Here is a 6,946-nt window from a genome sequence, read left to right as displayed (position 1 = left end):
TCGCTCACAGTACGGATCCCGGTCACAACTCTGATACAGCTTTCCCGAGTGGAGACACAGATAATCAGTTCGACCAACTAACCCTTGATATTGTTATCTCAGACATCTCTCCTAGTTCCACAGATAGAGATGAAGCATACACATACGTACAACTCAAACAGAACACAGAACGTTATATCATCAACTTACGCGCTAAGATTGATACTGGTGCTCAAACGAATACCATTCCCATTCGCATGTATCGCCGAATGTACCCTACGACACTCGATTCCAACGGATTTCCATGCAAGGGACAATTATCTCCCTCCTCGTCATGTCTCAGGGCCTATAATGGAACTCAGATCAAGCAATATGGCATGTTACAACTCCCATGCAAGTATGGCAAGTCGGAGTGGCACACTGCTCTATTCCAAATATGCGAGACAGATGGTCCCGCAATCATTGGCCTACGCACAGCACTTCGTTTGAACACTGTCGCTCTCAATTGCTCTGTTGAGTCTGATACCTCGCCGGTTGAGACACAACGCTGTCAGCCAATCGCTTCGGTTCAAGATCTCAAGTCCAAATACCTCGAACAATTCGATGCTATCGGTAACTTTAGTGGTGCATATTACATTGTTCTTCGTTATGATGTGCAGTCCGTCACACACGCTCCTCGTAAGTGCCCCATTCACATCCGAGATGAGTTGAAAGCGGAACTTACTCAAATGGAGGCACAGGGTGTTATTCGCAAGGTGACTGAGCCCACTGATTGGGTAAGGGAAGCCATCAAAAATAAAACAGGCGGCGTCCTGCATCCCGCCGCAGCGCTCCCGCGAAGCGCCGCGATTGTGTTTTTGATGCGGCACTCGTGCGGCCCAACTCGAAGGGCCAGCTCATTAAAAATGATGTCCTTTGTTGTGCCTGCTATTTATATGTTAATCGGTGACAACAATAGGCAGCATCGCGGCGCTTGTGCGGCCGGCCGCTAGTGCGCCTCAAAGAGATACCAACTATTTGCGGTCACATTGTGGCTTTACCGCGGCCCATTCTCGGGAGGCTGCAAACTTCCTGCAGTACTGCCATTGTCCTGTTCCATAGTGTCCATGAATACAGAGCAGAATCTTTTGAAGGTGTTTTTTTTCAATAGACGATTCTTGAAGAAAGCAGCTGCTTTCAAGATTTTTTAAACGGAAAATGGGCTTCATCAGCAGTTTGAATGGACTTTAGGCTCATTGATAATTGTTTAGCACTTTGGACGGAAACCAGTCACATTGCGCCAATTTGAAAGGGGAAAACCTTCATCTGGCCGTATATGCAACATTGTAGGCCTAGGTTCAAAAAATATTATCTTTTATTAGAAAATGTGTTTTAATCTCACTTCAAAAAAGATGTTTTAGTTTGACTTGTCGTTAAAATCAGTGATCTCGCCTGCGGAACGTCACTCCGTCAATTTTTCATTTGTTAACGTTTATGCGACTGGGGGTGAGCGAGTGGGGACGAGAATGTAATGTGTTGGTACCCGGCGCGGAGGCACCTTAGTACAGCGCCGCGTTCGTATACCACTGATAATGTGTAAAGGCTGATACCTTACAAACGAGTGTTGAACTAGTAAATACTAGTTTATTGCTCCATGGTATAACGGACGTCTAGTTGCAATACCACAAATCCCTGTGTTGCATGGATTAAAAGTAAAGTCTTGTTTCCAAAAGTCTTGCTCAGTATGTCGACCAACAGTAAGGAGCGTCTGACTACTGCTGTCAAATAATTTTCAGTTTATGACGATCGTTTTATGATGCACATGTAAAATTTTTAAAACAATGTCGACTGTTGCAGTGTTTCTGCTGAATTTTTTTTTACTTTTGCAGAGGGTGCTGCGGCATTTTTTAAGAATCTGACAACTGGTTTGGACTATTGACAACAAGTTTTTAAGCTGGCCTGGCTCGACCGGCGTTCTGTTCAAACTGTAATTTTCAGCCGTTTGCTTAATGGCTTGTCTAGATGTCTTTTTCATATTCAAAAAATTTAAAAAATTATTGTGGGTTGAACAATGGAGGTAGTTTAATCAATTATCTTAACATGTACACAAAGGCCGTGTGCACTTTCAGTCTGAATGTGAGTATTTAAACTTAGTCCTTTGATAATGATAACAACAAATAAAAGACACAAGACAATTATTTATATTTTGTGATAACACCATATTATTATTTTCATCCACTAAAAATCGATATTTCAAGAATGGAATGGAATGTTATCATCTGAAATTGACGACAAGTTTAAAACAATAACGACAAATTTAAAACAATAATGTCCCAGCAACGCAATTACAAGCTCAATTTGGCTGCCACTTTTCTACATTTGCCGTTTATTGAATCGCGCAAACTCTTTCTCCCCGACGCTGATGCAAAAGCCCCCGGAAATTCTATGCCTGCTTGGGACATAATCGCTTTAAACTTGTCGTTAACTTTAAGGGCTTCCTTGGTTACTACCGACCCACCCTTACATAGAACAGGGCCCCCGTGGTAGTTGCAGATGGCAAGTTCATTGTCCGAAAACAGCTTAGATGTTAATTTAAGCACAAACTCGTTGACCGTAGAAACCTTCTCATGTATTTCGTCGTAAGTTTCCCGGCTCATAACGTGCACGGCTACTTCCGGCGCCCCGATCATGACCTCCTGGTGGTCAAGCACCAAGTACTTGGGTTCGGGCTTGTTGTCGGCAATGCCTAAGTGATTCTTTATCCTTGATACATCTCCTGATAGTTTTTTTAGTTCAGCTAAAATTAACTGGAGGGTTGCTGGTGGCACTTGGGAGTGTGGGGTCTCTCTGCTGTCATCCAGGTCTTCCTGGGCTGGGTGGATCCCGGTTGCTTCCGGGGCAGCATGGGTTGGGGGGAGCTGGACTGGCTCCGGGCCTTCTTGATACGGGGGGAGCTCGATCGGTTGCTCGGCTGGGGGCAACTCGATCTCCGTGCCAGCATGGGGTGGGGCTAGCTCGACTGGTTCGGGGGGGAGTTGGGAAGATTCCGGGGCGAGTTGGGTCGGTTCCGGTGTGAGTTGGGTCACTTCTGGGGCAGCATGGGTTGGGGGGTGCTCAGTTGGGTTGGTGGCTCCAATCCGCTTGCTGAGGATATTCAAAGGAATATCCTCATCGCTGTCACTATCGAAAGGCATACTCCTTTTAAGACCTGATGAGAGAGAGAACAGAAACCTTGATTACTTAACAAATTTATGGAAATTTTAAAACAAATAAAAAGCAACAACGTACCCCCGTAAATAAAACGTACCCCCGTAAATAGAGCTATCTTCGTTTGTAAAAGCTAAACGCATATCCCATCAGGTCCGTTTTTTTTTTTTTTTTCTTCTTTGCTTTATTACGGGTTACAGTTTCGTCGGTTGTGTTACTCAGTAAAATATATTTAGTTCTCGTTGTTTTTGCCGTTACCATTGCGAACCATAACGAAAGGAAAGATGGGTTCTGACAAGAACCGGTTTGGTACATATTATGTTTCTTTCATCTGCAATATTTAGGCCTACATGCAAGATTGACCAAATTGAAAATTATGTAACACTTACCCTGTTCAATATCAATGATCTGAGCATTAAAAATACCCGACTTGTAGGAGACCCGGACTTTCATTCCAACAACCAGAGGTTCTCTAGTTTTCACCCGGTTTACAGAAACAACTTCCGTAACTCCAGACCACTTGGGCACAAGCCATTCAATCCTCACAGTTGCAGGAGACATGATTTAGTTCGTTACTTGTTTCAGTCGATTCTTCAAAAATATGGTAAATGATGGTCTGTGACAACCACCTTTTAACAGGGTGGTAAAATAATGCAAGCAATGGTTGACAATAGTTGATTGACAGCTACCAGCTATCATCAACTCTGCAACATCAGGGGGAACCCGACAACCTATGTTGATGCCGACATGGTTCTTGCCTGATTGGTCGGTTGTTAGACGTCACGCCTGAGAAGTCTGCGCGTCGGGAAGCAGCAAATGCTGTTGGAGTACACTTCACTGATATTGCTTGAACCTTGTTCATCATGTCTCTCAGCTCTCGTGAAAATTTTGTTAATAAACGTAAAGCCGAGATGGACTGGCTTCTAGAAAGTCCAAAACGCAGGAAGACAGTTGCTAAACGGACACATCAAATTCCCCCCAAAAGGAAAGGACGTCCATCGATAGCGGAGCTATTCCCTACAGCAGTCGAGACGGCCAAAGTCTTTATTGAGAGTAATGGCTTTAAAGCTCATCGAGGTCGAGCTGATGACATCGGCACTTGCGGGTCAACAATTCCCGCCATCAAGGAACACCTTTTCCCACAATGTTCCAGACTTGAAAGAGAATCGTCCAAACTTGGGTAAATAATATTCATATATTATTTATAAACATAGAGCTGATGTACATGTAGGCATACGAGATTAATAGTTTTTGATTAAAAAGTTTAAGTAAGTTTATTTTATTTTAGGTTTATTTATTTATTAAAAAATGCCATCGCAGCATACCGCTGAATTGCGGCATAATTTACAATAATTAAAAAATATAACATTAGTTATTAAAAAGCTTTACAATTGAAAATACAAGTTACATGTTGCTTCCCTTCAGAAGTTGGGTCGCACTACTACTGACCGCCAAAACGGGTGATAAAAAACGGCAAGCTGAGTTGTCTGTATTTTAAGTGTATCATTTGAGAAAACCAACGTAAACCAGTAAATATGCGAAATATAATTAAAGAAGAAACTTTAAACAAAATTGTCATCAGGCGTCATTAAAAAACACCTCAAATTTTCTATTTGTAGGAGACAGGACCATCGCGCGGTGGATGCAACCACCAAACAAGTCCTTCCGCTCGGCCACCAATTACAAGGGCTTCATTGATGCAAAGATTCCCGTCAAGGAAAATTCACTAAGGAAAGAGAACATCAATAGTCACTTTTATTCAGCGCGGGTAAGGTACGTGATGGAGATGGCTGCCAAGTGTCACACGACTTCAGTAATTTACTCAGTAGAAAACAAGAACAAGGTGAAGCTGGGAACCCAAATAGCAGCAGTTGACAGGCATCTAAAGATTGGCAGATTCTTCCCTGTCAACGACAAACCAAACCTCAGCGACCACGACTTTCCCACACCCGGCTACTACATTGTACCATGCGGTTACTTGCGGATGCAACCCGTAACCCCGCCATCGCTCGCCAAAGATCATCTTGGAAGAAATCAGTTTGTGTAAGTATACATATTTTCATAATTAAAGGGGCACACCCGCTCATCATTCCCGTAACTTAGTGAAGCAGAGTCACAAACAAAATATTCCGAGGTTTAAAAAAAACAATCATAAAAGAGTGCAAAAAAACAAAAAAGGAGGTCAAAGGTCAGCGTATAAACGCTTTCCAGCCAATGCATGCAATGGTCAAATTTTCTTGACATTGTCAAATGGCGTTGTGAGTAGACTGGTGTTTTGTTTCTATATTAAATGAAATGGCGAGGCACGATGAACCAGTCTTCATACAAAATGGTCCGTCAATTCATGAGTCCGATTCTATAAAATATTATAGGGAACGATACTCGCAATCGTTAACACAACAAAGTCATTAATTTGTGCAGTTAATAAGATGTCCAAACAGACATTTTTAAACTAGCAATATTTACAAAACAAGAAAATGGAAGCAAATCACAAACATCTAAGCTCACAAGTTTAAATGTGTCCGGGTGTCAAACGAATCCTAAACAATGAAATATGTATTTTAAAAACAAAATTGCATTTTATATAAAAAAAATAATAAAATAATCCTGGACGATCTTCAAATTGCGCAAATCATTTCTGCACTATCTTAAACGATTGCCACATTGTGCACACCATTCCTGCAATATCGGCTAATTGAGCAAACTATTTCCTGCCGCGATTGCACAAACTACTCCTGTACGACGATCGGCGAGTGCACAAACTACCCTTTAAAATTACCCTTTTAAACACTAATTATGTTAAAACAATTATTTTAAATTTCTCGCCCACAGACTTCCTGAACGTGGTAGTGCAACTATCGTGAACAGGAGCCCCCGCAACCCCTGCCACGTGTCCTCCCACATGAACGATATGATCAACCATCTGAATGTGGGAGGACAGGTTCAACAAGGGCGTTCATTGCTTGTGCTGATTGCTGATGGCGGCCCAGATTTCAACGTGAACCATCCGGTGAACGAAATCTATTACGGCCGTCTCTTCAAGCAGTGCAAGCTGGACGCCCTTATAGCTACAAGCTATTGCCCAGGGCACTCGGCGTTGAACCCAGTGGAGCGGTTGTGGGCACCCTGCACCCGGGCCTTGACATCGGCGTCCATCCCTTCATCTCTACCAGGCGAAACCCCGCCCTGTCATCAGCGAGGTTTGAGCACAGCGGAACGTTGTGCAAAAGAGGACACGGTTTTCAATAGAGCGATGGTGGACATCAGCGGGTATTGGAGTAGAACTATGTACGCCAAGAAACCAATAAATATAACGTGCGTACCAAGTGGTAGCAGAGAAGGGCCCTTCAACGACTTCGACGGGGTACACGCTGCAGTGTCATCGTCAGCTACTCGGTTGCGTGCGGATGCAGCAGTGTATGACGAGTTTCAGTTCGTGATGAGACACATGGATCGGCGCATTGGCATGGTAATTTTTGCTAAATGCACCGATCCAGCGTGTCAACACTGCTCATCCAATCCACCAGTAAATGACGAGATGCTGCAGTGTGTACGGGACTTCCCCACACCGAAACCTTCCCTTGATCATCCTGGTCATTTCTTGACATTCATGGAGGCCATGGACCAGCCTAGGGCCCTTCCTTGTGAGCATATGCCGTTGTTCCAAGAGAAGGGCCTAGGAAGGTGCAATGCATCATGTAAGTATGTTTTTACAAGCAAGAAAGACCAGGATGATCATCGGAAAAAGGTACACCCCAGAAGATAGTTTGTGTTTATTCCC

Source organism: Asterias rubens, chromosome 8 (genome assembly GCF_902459465.1).
Source record: "Asterias rubens chromosome 8, eAstRub1.3, whole genome shotgun sequence".
Taxonomy (NCBI): Eukaryota; Metazoa; Echinodermata; class Asteroidea; order Forcipulatida; family Asteriidae; genus Asterias; species Asterias rubens.
The sequence above is the reverse complement of the archived record's forward strand: the minus strand, read 5'-3'. Positions refer to the sequence as shown.